At 39.3% G+C, this 14,407-nt stretch overlaps 1 long non-coding RNA gene across 5 annotated transcripts in view; it reads right to left on the reverse strand.

The window, feature by feature from the left end:
- LOC116280972 (uncharacterized) overlaps window positions 1-14,407 on the reverse strand; it is a 382,863-nt gene that overhangs the window by 144,847 nt on the left and 223,609 nt on the right. The window contains exon 4 of one of the 5 annotated variants that reach the window (XR_012073631.1): window positions 3,290-3,371. The exons of the other annotated variants lie outside the window; for them this stretch is intronic. This is a non-coding gene — a long non-coding RNA (uncharacterized lncRNA). The remainder of the gene's footprint in view (window positions 1-3,289; window positions 3,372-14,407) is intronic. 5 annotated transcript variants of the gene reach the window in all.

A 14,407-nucleotide genomic window follows, 5' to 3' on the forward strand; every position in this document is an offset into this window, starting at 1 on the left:
AGCTTTTAGTTCCACCACAAGGGCTGAGTGAGTAAGAACATGGCTTCTCTGTCCTCTAGTGAACAGGACCCAATGTCCTGAATCTGATCGAATCAGCCCTCCTCTGGGGGAAGTGGTCCTGGGGGATCAGACATGTTCCCTATCCCACAGTTCTCTGCTCTCACAGTATGTTATTCATCCTTGTCTCACTCTTGCCCTTTGCCTCATCCTAGCCTAGGTCTAACCTGCCTCTGCATGTTCATATTTTTTTTAAAAAAGAAAAAAACCCTTCTGAATAAGGTCTTAAATGGGAATTAAACTCTAGCATAGTGGGACTGAGGAGTAAAGAGGAAGGATGGTTTGTCCTTCTGATTACACAAGGATTAGCAATATTGTATAGTAGACAAGAGGATGGTCACATAGCTGCAACAGCTGTCTGACTTGGGGCAATACCTTATCTTCTTTGAGCATTTATTTTCTGCAGTATATTTCTCATAGCAGTATTTCCATCTGGGAATTCCTTCCCAGAATTTCTCAGGAAATATTTATTTTCCTGAATCTTGTATTCCATTAAAAAAAAACCAATAAAACAGGACAAACTCTTATAATTCTCCTCTGAGAATTAAAACTTAACAATCAACATAGGAATGTTATAAGCTTTAAAACAGTCACTGATGTCACACGAAAGCAAGAGCAAGAATAGCTGACACTCAGAGGGAAAGTTAGGTAGACATTTCCAGAACTGGATCAGGACCTTACTGAAGAAAAGCAGCCACAGTCTAATATTGCTCACTCCAGTACAGCATGTATGGTTACTGAGAACTTGAAATGAGGCTAGTCTGAATTGAGAGGTACTATAACTGTAACTCTATCAGATTTTAAAGACTTAGGATGGAAAAAAAGAAGGTAAAACATCTCATTGATAATTCTTACACTGATTGCAGATTGAAATGGTAATATTTTGGATATACTGGATTAAATCAAATATATTATTTAATTAATTTTGCCTATGGGTATACAGTGCACATATCTTAACATAATAAAACCCATTTATGACAAACTCACAGCCAATATAATACTCAATGATGAAAAGCTGAGAGCCTTTCTGCTAAATTCAGGAATGAGACAAGGATGCCCACTCTAACCACTTCTATTCAACATAGTGTTAGAAGTCCTAGCCACAGCAATCAGGCAAGAAAAATAAATAAAAGATATCCAAATTGGAAAGGAAGAGGTAAAACTGTCATTATTTGAAAATGACATGATACTCTATATAGAGAACCCTGAAGACCCCCCCCACAAAAACTATTAGAACTAATAAATGCATTCAGCAAGGCAGCAGAATGCAAGACTAATATACAGAAATATGTTGCATTTCTTTACACTAACAATGAAATATCAGTAAGAGAAAGCAAAAAAATTCGATTTAAAATCATGTCAAAAAAAAATACCTAGGAATAAACTTAACTAAGGAGGTGAAGGACTTACATGCTGAAAACTATAAAATACTGATAAAGAAAACTGAAGGTGACTCAAAGAAATGGAAAGATATCCCATCCTCTTGAATTGGATGGATTAATATTATTAAAATGGCCATACTACCCAAAGCAATCTACAGATTTAATGAGATCAAAATGCCCATAACATTTTTTTATAGAACTAGAATAATCCTAAAATTTATATGGAAGCACAAAAGACCCAGAATTGCCAAAGTACTACTGAGGAAAGAGGACAAAGCTAGAGGCGTAATCTTCCCAGACTTCAGATGATACTACAAAGCTACAGTAATCAAGAAAGCATGATATTATACAAAAACAAACACATAGATTAATGGAACAGAATACAGAGCCCAGAAATAAACCGACATACCTGTGGTCAATTCATTTATGACAAAGGAGGTAAGAATATACAATGGAGAAAAGACAGACTCTTCAGCCAGTGGTGTTGGAAAAGCTGGACAGCTGCATGTAAATCAATGAAATTAGAGCACTTCCTCACAGCATATATAAAAATAAACTAAAAATGACTTAAAGAGCTAAACTTAAGACACGACACCATAAAACTCCTAGAAGAGAACATAGGCAAAACCTTTTCCAACATAAATTGTAGCAATATTTTCTCAGATCGGTCTCCCAAGGCAAAAAAACCCCAACCAAACAAACAAACAAAAATGGAGCCTAATCAAACTTAAAAGCTTTTGCACAGCAAAGGAAACCATCAACAAAACTAAAAGACAACCTACAGAATGGAAGAAGATATTTGCAAATGATGCAACCAACAGAGGGTTAATATCCAAAATATACAAACAGCTCATACAACTCACTAGCAAAAAAACAAACAACTCTCAAAAAATGAGCATAAGAGTTAAATAGACACTTCTCCAAAAAAGACATACGGATGGCCAATGTATACATGAAAAAATGCTCAACATTGCTAATTATTAGAGAAATGCAAATCAAAAGCACAATTAGGTATCACCTCCCATCAGTCAGAATGGAAATCATTTAAAAGTCCACAAATGATAAATACTGGAGAGGGTGTGGAGAAAAGGGAACCCTCCTACACTCTTGGTGGGAGTGTAAATTTGTGCAGCTGCTATAGGGCAGTATGGATGTTCCTTAAAAAAGTAAAAATAGAGCTACTGTATGATCGAGAAAGACAAGTATTATATATCACTTATATGTGGAATCTAAAAAATAATACAAATGAATCTATATACAAAACAAAAACACTCATAGGTATAGAAAACAAATTTAAGGTTACCAAAGGGGAAAGGGAGTTGGGGGAGGAGATTAGGAGATTGGGATTAACAGATACAAACTACTATACATAAAACAGATAAGCAACAAGGATTTACTGTGTAACACAGGGAACTATATCCAATATCTTACTATAAACTATGATGGAAAACAATCTGAAATATATATATATGTACATACACATATATATATAAAAACTGAATCACTTTGCTGTACATCTTAAATTAACACAATATGGTAAATCAACTGTATGTCAACTAAAAAATTAATTAATTAATTTTACCTGGTTCCTTTTTCATTTTTAATGTGCCTCATAGAAAATTTAAATTACACAAGTGGCCAGCTTATATAGCTTGTGGCTATTGTCATGTGTGGTAGGCAAAATTCTAATGTGGCCCCCAAGTTTCCAGACCTCTGGTGTACACACCCTTTCTCTCAATTATTAAATCAAACACTAATCTAGGTGCTGTTGTGAAGGGAGTTTTGGAGATATAATTCAGGCCTCAAATGTGTTGATTTTAAGACAAGGAGATTATCCAAGTGGGCCTTACCTGATCACATGAGTGCTTTAAATACAGAGACTTTTCTCTGGCTGAACACAAAAGTGGAGGGCAGAGAGACGCTCCAGCTGGCCTGGAAGGGGAAAAATAAATCCAGGTTGTGAACTGCCTGTGGGGGCTACCTGAAAGGGGTCCCCAGCCAACAGCTAGCAGGAAACTGGGGACTTCAGTCCTAAAACCAGAAGAAAATAAATTCTTCCAACCACCAGTGAGCTTGGGGAGGACCCTGGAGCTCAGCCCTGCCAACCCCCCAACCAACCCCACCATGAGAACTGTGGCTTCGGTGGACACTTAGATTTTGACCCAGTGGACCTGACCCAAACAACTAAGAGATAATAAATGTGTGCTGTTTTAAGCTATTCAATGTATGGTACTTTGTTACACAGCAATAGAAATTTAATGAACCATGTTACAAGAGCTTACTTGTGGCTGCCTCTGTGACTAATGCTGAGCCATTCTTGTGAATAAAATAAGTATCAAGTTTGTATACACAGGATACTTCATATAAATCTGTAAGTTGTATTTTAAGAAATAACACCCTTGGAAGCAAAATAAGTCCTTAAATTAGTGATTTTGACATATGATTCTGTGTAATGCTGTTAATCTAGCTACGATACCCAAATGTTAGGTTTTTCTAGCATCATCCAGTAATTTTTGCTGGCATATTTTCCAATTTCTGAATTTTCACTATAGAGTATATAGGGCTTTGTAAATATGCACTACTAAAATACTAAAAAACCAAACCAAAACAACACAAAAACCACTACTAAAATACTTTTCTTTGGTAAATACTACCAAAATAAAGAAAAACTTATGAGTTCAGAAATTCACAAGAGTTCCCGGGAATTCTAATTTCTTGTTTCCTATAAATTCATATCTATTGGGAGTTTGGAAACACTGTTGAGTGTTGCTAGAAGGATTAAATGAATTATCTGGACGTAAAGGGCTTAGGCCAGGGCCTGGAGTGTGGAAACTGCCTGCCACGTGGTATTCATGACTAGTCTCTGGTCTTAGATGTAAATAACAGGAACGTCAGATTGCCTATTTGGGCACTTATGGATTTAGCTGACTGCGTTTTAATCTGAATTTACATATCATGGATGAGAAGAGAGTAAAGGAATTTTAAGCAATTGGTTAAGAAGAAATCCAAAGGGTTTTGTCTTGAAGGCGGATCAGCCACCTGAAGATTTTTTTTTTTTTTGCCTTGCGGAGTATTTTGATGCATTAAGAATTTAATGAAAAGAATCATCATCATAGGTAGGGAAGACACTTGCTGGAGCTCAAAGATGAGACAACAAGAAAGCAAATGATAACCTTCCCCCCAAAACTCACAACTGTCTTCTTATATTATAAAAGAGTGTGGATTGAGTTTGAACAGTTTGATCTGATTTTATTTGCTTGTCAATAACAGAAAGATACTTTGCTGTACCGAACAAGCAACACAATCTTTATAACTTAACCACAGAAGCAGTGTCTACTCTTCTTTTACTTGCAAAGAGGAGAGGATTGGGTTGCAGTTCAAGCTGAGGGAACAGAAGAACAAAGAGATAGAATGGATAGTGCTTCAGGGTTTTTATTTCCACTGGAATATCCTTTCTTCTCCTACCCAACGAGCCATGCTATCCTCTCAACTCTGCCTAAGCCTTCAAGTTTCCCTGGAAAAAGTATCCCTGATTGACTTCACTTGTCTTATTCATTTCCACCCAGCCTTCAGGGTCTTTGTCCCTTGGTTGTGTGTTTTCACTTGGGTTTTCATCTTTGAGATCCTATGTGTTCTCTGGTCTGTGGGGGCTATTTCTCCCCATTGGACAGAACAAGTCTTTTGTTTGTTTTTAATTTTTAATTTATAGTGTCCTACACACAGGTGACATTTAATTGAAGGGCTTCTAGTAAATACAAGTGTATCCCAAATAAGGGTTAATGGTACATGGAAAGATGCTAACTTAACAAAGAGGGAACCCTCTTTTTCTGTTAGGTCAATGTCCTTGCTCAGTGTAAGGCTCCCACTTTTCTGTGCAATTTCAGGTAAGATATTTTTCTTCTGCAGTCATGAAATCTTTGTTATTCTCAGACTGCAAGCTCTCCCACCACCCATTATATTCCTCATACAAATGAGAGCTTGAAGAGAACATGGATTGATAGATTGGAGATATTTCAACATATTTCAACCTTTGTTTTTAGAAATAACATAGTTGTCATATTTCACTGAACAAGTGATGGGATTCAAGAATCCCCAAAAATCCCTTTTATAACTAAGCCTATTTTCGGAATTTTGGAGTTTTCTATCTCCTGCAGAAATGGAATGAATTTGATGGAGTGTCACCATCTTAGGAGTTTTGGGTTCTAGGAGTTGATTATTCTGTCTTTGCCACTCTTGTGTCCCAAGCTTGAGACACACCGCATACATTTTAGCAGGTGTCGGCAAACCCCCCACCTGTGGTTTCTTTCCTCTACCCTTTATACAAACAAAAAGTATTTCCATTCATATTAATTCAGTCTTGAACTTATTTTAGAAGCAGCTGGGAAAAGCCACATTTATCTTTGTCGTTATGCAACCGGCTGAAAATTAAGGAAATCATGTGGTTAGATGATTGCTGAAAAGACCCAGCTCATTAGAGATGGGCAAACCTTGAAAGGAATGACTTGGTTCTGAGAGGGCCCCTGAAGTTTGGCTACTTCTCTGAAAGGTAATCAAATTAATAACCTGTACAGAGTGGAACAGGATCTCTCAGAAGGTTATTGCCTCATGAGGTTATCATCCTTTCCCATGTAATTGTCCTTCCCAGGCAGGGTTCCGTCATGGGAGAGTTCAGACTAATAGCATTACACTGTGACTTCAGGCAGTCTCCTTTCCCACCCGAACCCTGCCTTTCCTTTCTCAGGAATGATTGGCCCATTGTCCAAGCAGCAGCAGAAAATTTAAAATGACAAAAAGCCCAAAGGGTCCTACCTGTGCGGCTATTTGTGGGGATGGTGCAAGTGAAAGCATGATGATGCCCATGATGACTACTACTCTGGAGAAAACCTTCCAGATGCCTTTTAGAACAAGGAATTAGACATGGTCTCCAAGGAGTGGGCTTTCTAGGCTTATGGCTGGTGATACCTTCAAAGTGAGGTCTGTGCACAGGGGGGAGGCATTGAGAACACTGGCGACCAAAGTGTCCTATGACCTCAAATGTTTCTCTTGCTTGCTTTTTTTCTCTCTTTTTCTTTGGAGCCTAACAGCCTCTTGGAAGGCCAATTCCATTAAGGAAGTGCAAGAACCAGTGAATTTTCCCATTACTAAAACACTGTCTTTCAACATTATTTATAGCCATTTGTTTCACTAGAGTAAAATGAGTCCGAAGTGGGAAGCAGCCAAATGTGCCAGAGCCCACCAAGCAAGGCTGCTGGACTTGCCCTTCCTTGTCCAGATTTTTTTGAGGGGTCACTGCCAAATAAAACTGCAGACACTTGTATACGTTCATAAGTGCCAGTATCACAAATCGAAGGGACTTCCTTTTAGCTCCAATTGACTTTTGGTTTGCTAGCAGATATTATTTCCAATTTATCTGCTCGAATCTTCAGATGTGTAGTCATTTGGGACCATGAAACTTCATGTCTGATTACTTTGAAATTTGGTACCCTTTTGTACAAAGGAAACGAAAACAACAATGAAAACATTGTCCAATTCTATTCACAATGAAAATATCCCTCAGTAATTTGATTTGCAGGAAATGAAAAGTATTATCAACAGAATATGCTTTTCAAAAATTTATAATCCTTTAAACAGGCAAATCCTTTCTCCGGGATTAGTAGCGTGGTTTGTGTCCTAGGAGCCAAATCCTATTCTCTGATTCAATCCTCAAATCCTTTCTAACAGTGCCTATATTGATTTCAGACCCAGTTTTGCTTAAGAATCTGAGGACAGAATTTGGTCCTGTATTTAGAGGTCCTTAATAAGGATTTCTTTAAAAATGGAGTTTATCTAAAACATAGCCTCTAGTTCCAAAAGCTAAACTCTGATGTCTCAATGAATGTAACAGATGTGCTTAATTTCTAGGCCATCCTTCGTTTTCTCCGTGTCTAGCAGAATTTATACTTCCCTGATCTGGAGGAACACCCCAGAAGGCCGATGCTGATCTCCAAACGTTACTGGTAACTCTGGGTGTTTCCTTAATCCCAAATAGTAGCCCTGATCAACTCTGTGTGTATAGTTCACCTCCCTACTATATTTTTAGTGTTTTCTGGGGACCTGGCTTTTTTGAACACAATGTACATGTAAACATATGTTATACATATTCACATTCACGAAGGTCAGGTGCTCTCTGTAACAAGGAGTGTAAGTGGTGTTCTGCACCTCTACGGAAAGGAAAATAAGTGCTCATAATGATGATACATAGATCCGAACACAGTTAAAATCCTAAGTTGATATTTTTCTAGAAATGTTTAACTGAGGTGTAGTTGATTTACAATGTTAGTTTCAGGTGTGCAGCAAAGTGATTCAGCCGTGATTAGACACACACATATATTTTCTTTTCAGATTCTTTTCCATAATATGTTATTATAAGAAATTGAATATAGGTCCCTGTGCTATACAGTAGGTCCTCTAGGTTGACTTTTTGAATTGCTAAAGAGAGTTTACATTACAAGGAACACAGTTTTAGTAAATGTGTTCTATTACATGTTAATTCTTTGAAAAATGATTATCTGTGCATGATACAAAGCAGAATATTTGTTTAATCAAAATCCATCATTCCCTATCTAGAGGAGGTAACAGAATTTTCTGTCCGTGTCTCACAAACTTTTGCCTGAGAAAAAAAACACGTGTATACAGAAGTTCTCAAGAATGTGATATGGGCTACATTAATTCAAGAGATCAGGGAGTGGAGAGGTAGCAAGAGGACCGTCAAAACATGGCTATATTATGAATACCTAGGAAGAAGAGAATCTTAAAAAGGAAAGAAACAGATTATAGTACAGTTAACCATAGTATATATGCAATAAGCATAATAAAAAACATTTTTGAATGGGTATGTGGGCCCAGCACAGGAAAAATATTTCTAGGAATTATATTAGTTAATTCTCAGAACAACCGTATGAAGTATGATCATTTTACATCTAAAGAAAATGAAACTTAGTTAGCATGGAAAACTTGTACAAGATCACACAACTAAGTGACTCAGCCTGGATGTGAACTCATTTGTGCCAAACCCCAATCCTAACTCCCCTCTATGCCTCCTCCCCTGGGCACCCCCCTTCCCAGCCCCAGTTCTTGTCTCTCAGCAACGTGATCTGTACATCCCACCTCTCTGCTCTGCCATCAGTTTCTAACAATCTCCTAGTGCACAAATCCAACAATCACTTCATGGCCTCAGTCCTTGAATTCTCTGTTTTTGTCCTGAAGTGTCATAAAGATAATACCTATGTGAGATACAGCATTTGGAAAACGATCATAATAATATAGAAACTGCTTCAGACATAATGTTCAGGTTTTAGAGTAAAAGAGATTTGCGGTCTAGGCTAGGAGCTCATGCTGTGTGTCCATGGGTGAGTTATCACAACGGCTGTCTCACCTCCTGCAGCCATGAAACATCAGTGACAATCGACCTGCCTCGGGGTGCTGCAAAAAGTCAGTAGGGCAATGCCTATAACATCACTCCCCTGTGCGTGGCTCAAGCCTAGTACTCGACAGTCATTATTCTACGGCATTGCGGACTTGGTAGGATAGTTATGTGTAATTATGCTGTGTTAACTCTTCTTCCTCCTTGAAATTCTCTTTCTCTTTGATCTGTAAAACATGACCCTGTGCGGTTTTGTGACCTGACGATTCTCTCTTCTCTTCCAGCTTCTCTTCTTTCTGTCCCTTTGCACATTTTTTTCAAGGCTTGATTCTTGGCCCCTTTCTCTTTGCCACTTCCAGGCTCTCACACTCCCCAGATACCCTTCTGATACTCATGCCCTGTCTTTCCCCGTCAAGCCTACAAGCCATCTATGTCCTCCCCACCCTGGAATTCCTAAATCTGCACCTCTTCCCTACCTCTGTCTTCAGTTCACTGTTTCCAGCCTGGATTGGCAGGGAAAATCCTTCCATGTGAAAATCACTCTACAGACTTGGCTCTTCCAAGTCTCTCTGCTCCATTTTTAATCATTCCAGAAAGCAGATCGTTACTGGAGACTGGGCTTGAATTCATCACAAATCCCTGCTATTGCATCTCGGTTGGGTGTCCAGGGTTAATCGGATATCCTCTTATTCATGTCTAGTTAATGTCATATCATATTCCCCACAGTAGCAGTTCTAACTTTTTCCATTTTTCTTAAGTCTCCAAAGACACATCTATACCTTACTCCCATCTATTTCTTTACCAGGAAAACCAAGAACCTCTGACTGAGCTCCCCCACATTCACTTTTCTCCACCTCACACTTGTTCCACCAGTGTTCTTAATCTCTTCCCCCTTTAGTCTCCTCTGGATGCTTCTTATCAGTTAGACTCTCTACTTTTGATACATTTTCAATCTCACCTTCTCTAGGGTCTCCTTATAATCACATGGATTTCCATATTGTAAGGATTTTTTTTTGACCCTGTTCACATCTCCAGATGTCATCCTTCACGTTTCCTTCCCTTTGCCTTCAAATTTCCCCAGAGAAATGCATCCTTCTTAACTTCCCTGAAGGGCATGACCTTGTCACATATGCCTCTTTTCTATATTTTTTCTTCTGTTAGCATCCATGGCATCTCATGGTTCTGTCTTCTTAGCGGTTCCCTCTTCTAGACGGTCTAATTTAATTCAGTCAACATTTAGTCACCATTCACTTATTTCAGCTGAGGTTGAATTGAAGAAATTCCACCAGTGTGGGGTATGGTTGGTAGCAGCAATGCCACCAAATTATTAATCTTTCCTTTCTCTAAAACAAATTGACTTGGAACAGTGAATTATGTCCTCTTCAACTTCAGGACTTAAAGGTTTGGTTGATGGTGATGACATAATCTTGTGAAATAATCTCACAAAAGGGGTTTGTGCATGTGTAACAGACACCGCTGTGCCTGATACATCTTATTTTAACAAACACTACATCCTGCGTGTTATCTGCCAGGTACTATACCCAGTGGTTTACAAAAATTAACTCACTGAATGCTCAAGTGGGTTACATTGTCCTCTAGACAAAGAACAAAGTACCCACTGAAATAAAACACAAAGTCAAATTGCTGTTGTTGTTTTACTAATCTAATATTCTGTTTTTAGTTGGTTGGTCTTTATTATAAAGTATTTGATTTCTGTTTAATGGAAAAGTTCTCTTTGGTGGATAAACATTTTCTCTTTTATTTTGTTCCTTAAATAATCAAAATGAAAAAGAAAAAGCCCAGTGAGCATTATGATTAATCCCATTTATGAAGCAGGTTTTATGATTAATTCCATTTTATAGGTGAGGAAGCTTAGGGACACTTAAATAACTAACCTAAGGTCATACAGATTATAGCCAGAAAGTGACCCAGCTGGGATTTGAACCCAGGCAGTACGATGCTGGAGAGGTACTCAATAAATGATTATTGAATGACAAAAGACTTGAAGTTATTTTCTGATTATTTTCAAAAGCTAATTTAAGATTTTTACTCTCATTTAAGTTGTTTATTTCTAATATTTGCCTGTTCTCATTGCTTCCCTTAATCACTTGAGTAAAAAATTGTCCTCAAAATCTGGATGTGGAAATGTGTCAGTGGGACAAGGTAAGTGAATCTCCAGATGACAAAACCATTTCCAAATTTTCTTCTGCATTCCTGTTGTCATTTTATTTTGTTATGCCCAGTAGATATGATTGTAAAACACAATCACAGGATCACTGGTCACTGACAAGTTTCAGGATAGTAAAAAACGATACTGAAGTAGACGTGCAGCTATTGGGTCTCCTAGAACCTGAGGCTGAAGTTGATGCCAAACATTAGGTTTAGCCTGAATCTGAAGTTTAGTGCATATCTAACATTTATCTCTTTCTTTTCCTGACCCATTCCTACTTATTCTAGGTCTTGATATCCTTGGTGCCTTCATTCCTAGGTGATCTGTCTCTTTTCTCAGGTCTGGTAGATCTTATGTGAGGCCCCACTCATTCGACATTTAATCATTAAACTATTTGTCTGTTAACATTTCTGGGTCCAGTGTCTTACCTGTCATTTAATTTTTATGTGCAGACTTCTACTATCCCCACTCAGTAATAAGCTCCTTGAGGTTGGGAATGGACATTATTTTCTTTTGATCGCCTACAGCCCTTAGCTCTATGTGCCTGAGAGAACGTGTACTTTGTGAATGAATAAATGAATGACATAGTTCAACCTTTATGGAGTCACCAGAGGGGAAGAGTTGTTGGGTCTGTCTTGTGGAGAGGAAGTTCTAGTGCTGGAGAGATTTCACTGAGCTTAGTGTCCCATGAATTAGGGTGGGAGGAGCAAGCTGGCCTAAAGCCGACTCCCCCATGACACACACGCATTCTGAGATCCTGTGGCATGGGAAATCCACAACTGTTGGGTCACACAAGCAACTTGGTAAGTTCTGGGTCTGTGCATGTGTAAACACTGTTTCAGAGCTCTCTTGATAAAGAATACATATATGGGTTTGTCTGCCCCAATTAAATAAGTGGAAGTGACAGAGCCAGGATTTGAATTTAAGTGGTCCAGTTCCAAAGTTCCAGTTTTTAATTGCCACACTACCCTGCATCTTCCTGAGGTACTCAGAGAATCAGAGCAGTCAGCATCTAACCCTCACAGTCCTAACAGCTAGAGAGATCAGCTTCCAGCCCTACCCTGCTCCCCTGCCAGGGCCCAGAGACTCACCTCCTCAGACGGCCAACACTAGTCCTGGAGGGAGGGTGACGGGCAACCTCTAGCTGAAGTTCTGGAAGAAGTTAAGTTGCCCTCCGGTGTGTGGGGTGGTTCTGAGACTAAAGGAGAGCCGAGAGTCAGTCTGCTCCTATCAGTAGGGTGACTGTATGATTTACCATCCAGACTAAGGTCCTTTAGAGTATGAAAGGAAACTCTATAATAATTATGCTGAAACTCCAGATACAAATTCAGACTACCCCAGGCAGTCTTTCCTGGCTGAGTCTGCCAAAACCTCCAAGAAAAGAGGAAGAAAAATGTAAGTAAACTTGGTAAATGTGGGAGCCAATTATCTGAAAGAGAATAAAGTTGGGGTAAGAGCATTATACATAGGAACAGAAATCAAACACAGTTAATAATGTTTAGAAAACAATCGGGCAAGAATATAAGACAGAAAGAGGCAAAAAAAAAAAAAAAAGGTCTTGAGACACACAAAGCAATATGGCAGTTTGTGTGCGAGTGAGAATAAGTCAAGGGAACAAGGGACGCTGAGAATGAATTTCTGACGACCATTTCAGAGGTGGGGCCCAGAATGACCTAATATCGGGTGGGTACATCAATGCAGTATCTTCTTGGGTTCAGGACTGTTTCCTAATTTTTGTTGGATGATGAGCAGGTATGTTCTCAGTGGGCTGAGTTCTCTGTAACCTCCAATGACCAAAAAATAAATTTAAGTAAACGGGAACTTTAGGGAGCCAACTATCTGAAAAAGTATAAGGTGGGAACAAAATCAGTGCACCCTCAAACAAAAACCTAATTCAGTCAAGGCTGTTAAGGTAAGAAATTGGGTGATTACACGTGACAAGAGACTCGAGATCCAAATGCAAGTTGAATTTCCAGATCTAAAGTGACAGGAATTTGCTTTCACAAACTGGAAAGAAAACTTTGATTACCCCAAGACTTGCCAAAGGAACTTATGAGAGCAGTTATGCAGTTCTGATTTCTGCATTTTTAAAAGGTGCAAAGAACTAAAGTCCAGAAAAGAATTACCAGATAGACAGATTATAGTGGCAGGAGCATGAAATTCAGTGGAGGGAGAGAGAAAGCTAAGAATTGATTTCACGATTTTGAAGTATCATAAATAATTTGGAGACTCATTTTGCTTCTCCAGAGTAGATTATAAAGAAATGCGCGGACACTGTAGCAAGAGATACGTTAGCAATGCTTAAAGAAGAAACTTTTGACGAAATTCTGGGGCAAGCAAGTGCTGAAATGTCTGACCCCGTAATCCTTTTATGGTGGGACAGACGATTCAGTCACCAGTCCTGAGTTGTTATGGTATGTGGTATTTGATGCAGTAGGTCCTGAGAGGTGAGTGGAGAAATCTGAGAGTGTGACAGTGTGTCTTGACAGATCTGGAAGTTCTGAAACTGGTTGGAGAGGAGAAGGAAAAGTCAAAGTCAATTAACCATTAAAAACAATAACGTGAACTCTATCTTTTGGCCATGGGTGTGTTGATTCCTGACATGGGGGTGGTCAGTTCCCACTCTGGAAATCCAGATGGTGACACTCTGACACTGCCCTGTGACTTCACTAGTGTTACCCCTCTTCATTCTATTCTAATCCCAGGTGATTAACCTGGGTGGGGCTCTGCCTCCAGCTGTGAGTTAAGCACCACTCTCCCTTTTGAGCTGGGAAGAGCAGCTTCCACAGCAGTCCCTCCCAGAAACTCCACATGGCTTCCTTAAGCCTCAGAGGCTTTCTCTGGCTGGTCAGAGACCAAAGGCAGATGTTTACTGTGGTCTGGTATGGTACCCTGTTCTTCCATTAGGAGAGACGCAACATCCTTGCATCAGGGCGGCAGCCAGCAATGAATCAGCTTCAGTTAACATTCGGTCAACTGATGTAGCAGGACCCTGGAACCCTTTCTTTCCATGGGCGGAACAAACACCACATAGAGATCCACATCCAGACTCTCCAAGCCCTCTGGCCACTAGACTTGAACCTCCCTCACTCAGATCCTGAAGCCCAGAATCTGCAGAACCGTGACTATGCTGCTGTCCTCAGCGGGGAGGGGCTGGTCTCAGGTGGATGTGCTATTTTCTTCTTGTTAGGCAGGCAATATAAGTGGAGACGATGTCACTGAAGAGTCATGGTTTGTCGATGAGAAGTAGGTTAGCAGGAGAGAAAGGAGGTACAAACCCAACTCTTGAGACATGGGTCTGTGCATAGCAACCCTGACATTTACCCTGAAATCACTAAATTGATCAAGAAAGGGGAAATGTAGCACTAAGCAATCCCTTTACTTCATGATGTGACT

This window comes from Vicugna pacos, chromosome 6, assembly GCF_048564905.1.
Source record: "Vicugna pacos chromosome 6, VicPac4, whole genome shotgun sequence".
In the NCBI taxonomy this organism is placed as follows: domain Eukaryota; kingdom Metazoa; phylum Chordata; class Mammalia; order Artiodactyla; family Camelidae; genus Vicugna; species Vicugna pacos.